Source organism: Egretta garzetta, unplaced genomic scaffold (genome assembly GCF_000687185.1).
Source record: "Egretta garzetta isolate BGI_Z169 unplaced genomic scaffold, ASM68718v1 scaffold588, whole genome shotgun sequence".
Lineage (NCBI taxonomy): Eukaryota > Metazoa > Chordata > Aves > Pelecaniformes > Ardeidae > Egretta > Egretta garzetta.
The window spans coordinates 207,823-216,514 of NW_009260496.1; the positions used below are offsets into that span (position 1 = coordinate 207,823).

Consider the following 8,692-nt stretch of genomic DNA (forward strand, 5'->3'; position numbering starts at 1 on the left):
TGCGGCAGCCGGGGCACCGGGAGGAGGGTGCTGGAGCCGGAGACCCCTTTGCACTTGGTCGCACGTTAAGGGATGTGCCAGTTCCTGGGCGTGCGCTGCGGGGTCACCAGCACCCAGCCCCAGTGCGGGAGGCATGGGACGTCAGCCACAGCTATCGAAACACTTCCCTCCACATTCACGGATGTAAGCGTATTCTTTATGTATTATAAAACTGTAGATTTCATTAAAGGGGAATTGAAGCCCTCACTGAAGGTCTCAGTGACAACAGTCAGGGTGTTCCCTGCACTCAGAGCCACGTTATGAGCCTCTCACCCAAGGGGACAGACCACAGACGCACCTTCACAGCGGGGGCCTGGCCGGCTCCAGTTCCCAGACACCCTGCAAAACACCGCGGCATTTCCAACCAGGTAGTGGCCAGCGTCGCAGGTGTATGTTACAGACATGCCCGTGGTAAAAAATGCTTTGCCCTGGCCGTTGTGATTTCCATTGGCGATCTCTGGAGGTGCAGGGCATGGTCGGACTGCAAGGGGGAGACAGAAAGTCTTAGGTCAGCGAGAGAAGAGCAGGCAAGGGGGAGGGCGTGGGCGCCATGCCGCGCTGAGGGGTTAAAGCCCGCGGCAGGACCAGCTCAGCCTGCGCACACCGCTCGCCTGCAAGGAGCACCCGCCGGGCAACACCCCGCTCTCCATGCAGTAGATGGACATGTTCCCCACCAGCTCGTAGCCATCCTTGCAGCCGTAGTACACGGTCACTCCCCGGGAGAACTTGTCCAAGGAGTCTCCTCTGTGCAGCCCGTTGGCGATGTTTGGTGGCCGAGGACATGTCACCTCTGGAGAGGGAAAAGAAATTGCCTGGTGGGTCAGTGGTTGCCGTTTTGTGTGCTGTGAGGACTGTTTGGGTAACATCAGGGTAATATCCTGAATTCTGCTCAGTCTTTGTTCCGTTTGCTGGACCAAAGTGTTAGTTAACCAAAGGTACAGCAGCACCGAGATTACAATCACATTGTGGCCAAAGGAAATTACTGGGCAGTCCCGACAGAGGAACTCATAGGTGCATCATGGGTTTTGGCAGAAGATGCACGTGGACGTTGGAAGCATTAAGAACAGTGAGAAGTTGTGATTACTTCCCAGTCCAGGAGGAAGGCGAAAATGTTCCCCATCTCACCAGAAGCAGAGAAGTCCCCCTGGGGCAGCAGCCACCGCCGTCCCCGCAGCTCACCCACGGCCCCTGGGGGAAGTTACAGCCTCCTGCTGCAGCGCAGCTCAGCCGGGGGTTCACTCCTCCAGCCCCCCCCAGAGCCCAGGGCAGGGCAGGCCGCAGCCAGCCCCGTGTCCCACCCCAGCTCCTTTATTCCGAGCTGTTCCTGTCTCTCTGAGAGCCAAGCTGGCAGCACTTCGGTTTTAGAAGAGAAGCCAGGAGGGCAGATACATCCTGGCTTGGCTTTCCCACTGAATTTGAGAGGACACAAGAGGGAGCTTTCCCCCACCATGCCACCGCTCGCGCCGCGCTGGGACACTTGCCCTTTTTGCACACTGGCAGAGGTGGGCTCCATCTGAAGTCAGCTTGGCACGTGCTTGTGCGGGAGCCCCGCAAGGTGTACCCCGAGTGGCACACAAAGCTTACGGTGTCCCCGGCCCTGTAGAAATAGCGAGCAGGGGACACTGTTTTCCCATACTTGATGTGCGGGAACAGGCATTGGGTAGCTGGAAAAGAGAGAGAAATAAAACATCGTTTACCGCCGCAGCTCTCGAGCTGTTCCTGCCTGTACCCGCAGCCGTGTCGATGGTGTCCATGCAGCCTGTTGGTCCCCGAGTGATGGGACACAGCGGAGGCTGCAGCCGGGGCGAGTGCCCCCAGGGCTGTGGGGCTCCTCCCTGCACTGCTGGAGGACCCCGCTGCTGCCTCAGCTGGCAAGAACTGGGTGTCCAGGACTTCATGACAATCAGCTGGTGAGGTCAAAGCCTTTCACAGCCTTTCTGCATGCTTCTAAACCATGGAAGCACAGCCCCTGGGTCCCATCTGACCCGGGGAAATGCTGGCAGGACCCTGCAGGAGCGACCGAGCTGCACTCCAGGGGTCTGTGCTACCAGGGCACACAGCCGCGCGAGAGAGCCGGGCTGGGGGTGCCCAGCATGGGCTGGGGGTGCTGTGCCAGCCTGCCCAGGCCACCACTGCAGCGGTGTGGGGACAGACCCACGCCAGCGAGGGCGAAGCCTCTGCTGCCCCTTACGAGGGACTGGGTCCCATCTGACCCGGGGAAATGCTGGCAGGACCCTGCAGGAGCGACCGAGCTGCACTCCAGGGGTCTGTGCTACCAGGGCACACAGCCGCGCGAGAGAGCCGGGCTGGGGGTGCCCAGCATGGGCTGGGGGTGCTGTGCCAGCCTGCCCAGGCCACCACTGCAGCAGCGTGGGGACAGACCCACGCCAGCGAGGGCGAAGCCTCTGCTGCACCTTACGAGGGACCCAGCCGTGAGCCTGCTGGTGTGCTTCCAGGGGGACCGGGGGGGCTGCTGGCCCTGACCCCCGGGAGGGAGAGACGGGGAGGCAGGCATGCAGAGAGGCGGGCGGGCAGACAGGCATTCCGAGCCAAAACTGCAGGGACGTAGCTTTTTGTTCACAAGGCAAATATTTGCACTAGATATGGGAATGTAGAAAGGAGGTAAAAGAAACGCCTCTCGCTGGCAATCTCCTTCGGGTTACTGAGGCAGGGCCACAGCTCCGTCCCTCCGAGCTGCGCGGGCGCACCCCTTGCAGCCCTTCGCGCAGCTCCAAGGTCGGCTTTGCTGGAGAATCACAGCTCTCCAGCATCAAACAGCACACGTGAGCCATGACCGTTCCATCCACAAGCCAAACGCACGTCCATCAGCTGAACATACAGACAACCGAGTACAACAGAAGGAAGCACAACTTAACCTCTTTACAGTGTTAACTTAGTAATAATTCTTTTTTTAAAATTTTTTTTTTCCCAACCCTTGGCAGCCACCGCTGCTTGACTCAGGCTGCCACTGAGCCACCGCAGCCGGCTCGGGTTGGAGGCTCAGCCTTTGGTCTCTCAAGATGCCAGTGAATAATTAATGTGATTGAGGAAAGAGGCAGAAGTTTTCTCCACATGGTACCAATCCCCTTCCCAAACCTTGCCAGGGCAGCCGGGCTGCAGCACCTATGCTTACAAGACAGGAGGGGGTGAACAAAACTGTGCTGCAGTGATGGAGCTGAGCTTCTGTAGGTTTTGGCTGTCCTGTCCCAAACGAGAGGGCACCTCAGGCTACCTGCCAGGCTTCTGTGCCCTGCGGGCTTTTGGACCAAATGTGCCAAACAGCACAGTCCCGATGCCTTTCCCTATATCGTAGCTAATTTCAACTTGACAGAGCTCACACCCAATCTGTTATTGGGGCAGGCTCCTCGTCCCAGTGCCGTAAGATGCTGTATCTATAACCAGCTTTACTTTGGCAGCTTAAACACACGGGTCAAGCCCCTGGTTACAAGCTGGGCAGGTTGTGAAAGGCTCTCCATGGCCCCCCGTAGCGAGGCTCTAACGCCCTGGCCCCCGCTGTAGGGCACGGGTTGGCCCCAGTGCCGTCCCAGGGGGTCGTCTTCATTAGCAGAACAGCCCAGAGGCTCTGTGATGCTCAGGGTCTGGCGTGCCAAGGTCCACCCGGGACCAGCACAGGGCTCCTATCTGCCTCCGCAGGGAAAAGCAAAAGGCTCAGCGAGGAGAGGAGCAGCGATGAGGAAGAGGAGGGCCGTGGGAAGAAGGCCCCGGAGGCACAGACCTGTCGGTCTCCCTTACCTGGAGCCCTAGCCGCGGTGGCCAGGAGCAAAGCGGAGCTGCCCAGGAGGCAGAGGGCGAAGGCGAGCACCATGCTCCGGTCCGCAGCACAGACTGCGGCTCCCCAGGGGGGCTGCGGGAAGATATGGGCACCCCAGTTCCCCCCACCGCCCCCCGCATGCGGAAGCAGCCCCAGCTGGGGGGCTTCCTGGGGCCACGGGACAGGAACCCGTGGGCTCCCTGGCACGAGGTGGGTGCAGCCACCACCCCCTGGGGAGGCTGCAGGTCCCACACGCTGCTTCTGCTGCTGTTTTTGGCAGGGGAGGATGGGCCCTTGGGACCCACTGTGTGGCCCACGGGCATCCGTGAAAGAGGGAGTGTGGCGGTGTGCTCCCCCTCCACCTCTGCCCTCTTCCTGTCACCATGCTCAAGCAATAACCAGCTCTGGCCATCGTGATCGATGGTGTCTGGTCGTGATGGATGCATCCAGCTCAAAGTGGATAACGATACAACAGCCAAGGGCTGTTGTGCAATGTGTCCACCTAAGCCCAGCATAAGAAACTAAAACCTGTGCTCGGTATGCAAACATGACCATGAGCCAACCACCCCTACCCCCATCACCAGCGAGCAGCCCCTGAGCCCTTGGAGCTCTCCCGCACGGCAGCGGCTGCACGCTGGGGTCTCCCCGTGAGCAGGGACCCCTCTCAGGGTCACTCCTCGAGGCTGAGAGATTCCTTACCCCAGCAGATCCTCGGTGAGCAGCTCACAGCCTGCTAAACTTTGAAAGCTTGGCTAAGGGCCAGAAAGGATTGAGTGTGCATACGTAATCCTTTAGACATAAACCACTGACCAAGTCTGGGACTAGGACTGGATCCAGCCGCACCTCGGCTCCTCTCTGAGCAAGGAGTTTAGAAAGCCAGGGGGTCTTTTCTGAACCTCATGCCCCAACGGGAGGGTCTGCCTGGCAGCTTTGGCTGACCCTGCCCTCCATGCAGTAAATAACCAAGTATGCCTTGCCATCGACTCTTGTTAAACCACCATCACATTTGCCATTGAACTTCATTAACTCACCGTTATACATCAATAAACTGTATTTTTTGCCTCCTTCTCACTCCATTGGCGACTGGGGTGGGTGCAGGCACAGGGATGCCATTAGCCAAACCGTGCCCTCGGTGAAGAGCACCCTCAGTTAGGGGCAGCATCCCGGGTGGTGTGGGCAGCCCTTCCCGTGACCCAGCTGAAGGACACGGCTTGCGGGTCTGGCTACGGGAAGGGCAGAGCAGGGCATTCCCCCCTCCCACGCGGGACACATCGGTCCCTCGGGGCTGGGGGTGCTTGGGCCAGGAGGCTCAGCATGCAGCCCAGCCCCGCACACCGCCCTGCAGCTGTGGACCCCAACCCTCCTGACCTGCCCCTGGCTGCTCCAAGGCTCATCCAAGCCGGGTGCATCCCTCGCCGCTGGCTGGGAGAATAAAAATCCGCAGGCAGGACCTTCTGAGCAGCCGCAGCAGCCTCCAGCTGCCCACCACAGGGAGATGCTTTCTGAGCCTAACCAAGCAGCAAGGCACAGGTTACTCAAGTCTTTCTACCCCTTTTATTGACAGAGAGCTCCCACCATTTGCATACCTAATGTTTATACTTCAGAATTGCACTTGATTGGTTTCACTCGGATTATAAAGTAAAATTATGCGCAACTCAATTAGCAACGCAGTAGATAAGCCCTCTCCAAAGGTTAATTTTGGTGGCCGCACCCATGAGCGATGCCACAGCATTCACCGTTCCTCCCCTTTGGTTGCGGGGAGATCATTTCAAGCTGATCCCCAAATCAGCTGTCAAATGATCTGGAAAATCCACTCTGGACTATGCAGTAGGAACAATTGTGTTGGGATTAAAATAACAAACCAGGACACAACACGAAGCTGCGAGGCCTTACCGCTGTGGGTTTTTCATCTCGTCACTCACATGGCTTATGGTAAGAGATGCATAAAAATAACCAGCAATCTGCAAGTGCTTGTTCTGCAAGACTGGCTTCCGAAAATGGTGTTTCACGGTGGCCCGGTGACAGCTGAGGAGGACAGGGCTCTGACAGGAAGGGAGAACTTCGGGGGTTTATATAGAAGAAGAGTAACGTGTTGATGGAAATGGCTGGCTGTGGTTTTCCCTCGAATGAGATGCGTGTTCCTGTTAACAGGAAAGCACTGGTGAAAATGCAGAAACAAAAAGTATATAGTGGGCACATTTCGAATACTTCCCAGTCCCAACTGCGCCATCGTGAGAAGCTCACAGATGGGTCATTTACCTCGGCATCAGGCAAACCCCTGAACCTTGAAATCTTGCTTTACCAGCAGCAAAAGGTCACAGAATCCCAGAATGGCAAGGGTTGGAAGGGACCTCGGGAGATCATGGAATCATAGAATGCTTGGGGTTGGAAGGGACACCTAGAGCTCATCTAGTCCAACCCCCCTGCAGTGAGCAGGGACATCTGGTCCAACCCCAGGTTCACCCAGAGCATGTCCTAGCACCTCAAGCCGGATTCAGGCAATAGCCGAACACAAGTTTAAGTCCTGCCACAGTTTTGTTTCCCTTATAAATAGGATTCCCAGGAAGCCTTCAAATCTTTACTTCATTTTACAAGACGCTACAAACCTCCTCAGCTTATTAAACAATCACATAGCGAGGCTGAGTTAAAAACGGGAAAGGAAACCAACACCACAACGTGGGCTTTCTATCAGCCACACAAATGGGGGGCACTTTCCCCCGTGTCTTTGGTTTAGACGAGGTGAGCGAGGTCCCATCATCTCAGCTGTCCTCGTGGCACCGCCAAAGCCTGAACTGGGGGACAGCACTCTTCCTCCCCCACCTCTATCCACCCTCGCAAACCATCCTCAACACAACGATCCGCTGGGTCGGGTACAAGAGGGTGAATTCAAAGCGCACACGAAACATGGGGTTTGTGTCCTGTTCTCCACGGAGGAGCACATGAAGGCTTCGGCTTTGGGCATCTGCACCTACTTTGGGTGCAGCATCAGAGGAAGAATCACCCTGCGCGGCCGCCCGCCAGCCCTGCCGCCAGCGGGGCGAGAGGCCAAAAAAATGCTCTTCATCCCCAACAGCAGCAGCCCCGAGGCGTCCTGGGGCTAAGCTGGGTTCGGGGTGCACAGCACCACCTGAAAAAGCCTTTTAAGTGCAAATTCAGACAGCGATTCCCAGCCGTCAGAGTCGCCCCAGGCGGGCGGCATTTGAGCAGAAAGTGAGAAGGTTCACACGCAGCAACTTTCTGATGCTTGGTGGCATCTGCCAAGACACCTGCAAGTTCTGCATTCGCCACCTGCCTGCGGATGAGCTCCGCTGCCCCCGAGCGCCCACCCAGCTGGGTTCCTGCCGGGGCTTTCAGCCCACAAAAAGTTTCACCTCTTCGAGAGAATCGTTGTTTCACTGCAGTGGCAGGAAGGGTGTTTTCCGCAGGATACTCGCTGAAAAGCCTCGAAGTGATGCAAACATCATGCCAGAGCAGAGACTTGCAGCTGAAGTTTAAAACAAATTTTAGTACGTAGAGGAAGAGTCAGAATAACCTCTGCATTGCATGCGAATATCGCACCTAAGGCCTCACAGCACGAGCTAGTATCGAAATCATGAATTTTACAGTTGACTGAATTAAGAAGGGCAAGTTAGAGCAGCCCAAGGCCACCAGCAAGGCAGCTACACCAGCACCGTCCTGACCATTTATCTTCACAGAATCACAGAATGGTTTGGGTGGGAAGGCACCCCCAGAGGTCACCCAGCCCAACCCCCCTGCAGGAGCAGGGACACCTTGAACCACATCAGGTTGCTCACAGCCCCGGCCAACCTGGCCTGGAATGGTCCCAGGGATGGGGCCTCCACCCCCTCTCGGGGCAACCCCTGCCAGGGTTTCACCACCCTCACTGGAAAGAATTTCTTCCTTAGATCCAGTCTAAACCTCCCCTGCTTCAGTTTAAAGCCATCCCCCCTTGTCCTGTCCCAGCTGGCCCTACTAAAAAGCTTGTCCCCCCCTTTCCTCTGGGCCCCCTTGAAGCCCTGACCGGCCGCACTCAGCTCTGCCCGCAGCCTTCTCTTCTCCAGGCTGAACCCCCCCAACTCTCCCAGCCTGGCCTCAGTCATCCCGGCCTCCCCACCACTGCATGCAGGCCGGTCATTAACCAGAAGTTGCCCCTGCTGTGAGATGGGGTCTGGCCACATCAAAGCCACTAAATAAGGGCACTGGAAGTTGCCATTCAGGATGTCTGGTGGACCCCATGACTTTCCTGGAAGGAGAAGCAATCAGCATTAGCTTTATCTTACAGCACGATGGCGAAACGCCGGTGGCAGTGCTGTTCATGGCATTGCAGACTGATTGCCCATTTATCGGGCACCTCGATTGCCTCATGAGCAAGTACCAGCACTTGCAGAAAAGACACAAATTCCACGTTAACTCCGGAGGAACTGGAGGTTAAAACACAAATGAAATGCAAATAAAAGCACAAATAAAGCTAAGGTCAAATAAAAGAAGCCAAGCTTTATACACTGACTGGGAAACCAATAGAGACCAGTGAGCTCAGGGCAGAGGTCTTGGTCCGTAGGGAAACAGGACGAAGGAGAAGGGGACAAAGAGGTGTGTTGGCCCCAGGGCCGGTACAGGTGCATTACCATGGGGACAACAGGCTCCCACGGCCTTTTCCACGCTGTACCTCGTTTCTCTGCGAATGTATGGTAGCACTTACGCTGTACCACCAGATGGCAAAGTAAATGAGAAGGGCAGAGATCATCTCCCAGAGATTAATGTTTCTAAGCAGAAAGGGCAACCCCAGGCAGGCATGCGGGCGAGCGCTTGTTCCCAACTGTGCTAAAACCAGGGACCGGGAGCCCCTTCCCAGCCGTGCCGAATGCCAGTGGGGCCCGGGGG

At 56.9% G+C, this 8,692-nt stretch overlaps 1 long non-coding RNA gene across 1 annotated transcript in view; it reads right to left on the minus strand.

The window, feature by feature from the left end:
- Positions 1–5,699: 5,699 nt before the first annotated feature.
- The window catches only part of LOC118452852, a 5,555-nt gene continuing 2,562 nt past the window's right edge, over positions 5,700–8,692 (minus strand). Inside the window, exons 2-3 of the long non-coding RNA XR_004842716.1 lie at positions 7,183–7,295; positions 5,700–5,952 (exon numbers count right to left, since the gene is read on the minus strand). This is a non-coding gene — a long non-coding RNA (uncharacterized LOC118452852). The remainder of the gene's footprint in view (positions 5,953–7,182; positions 7,296–8,692) is intronic.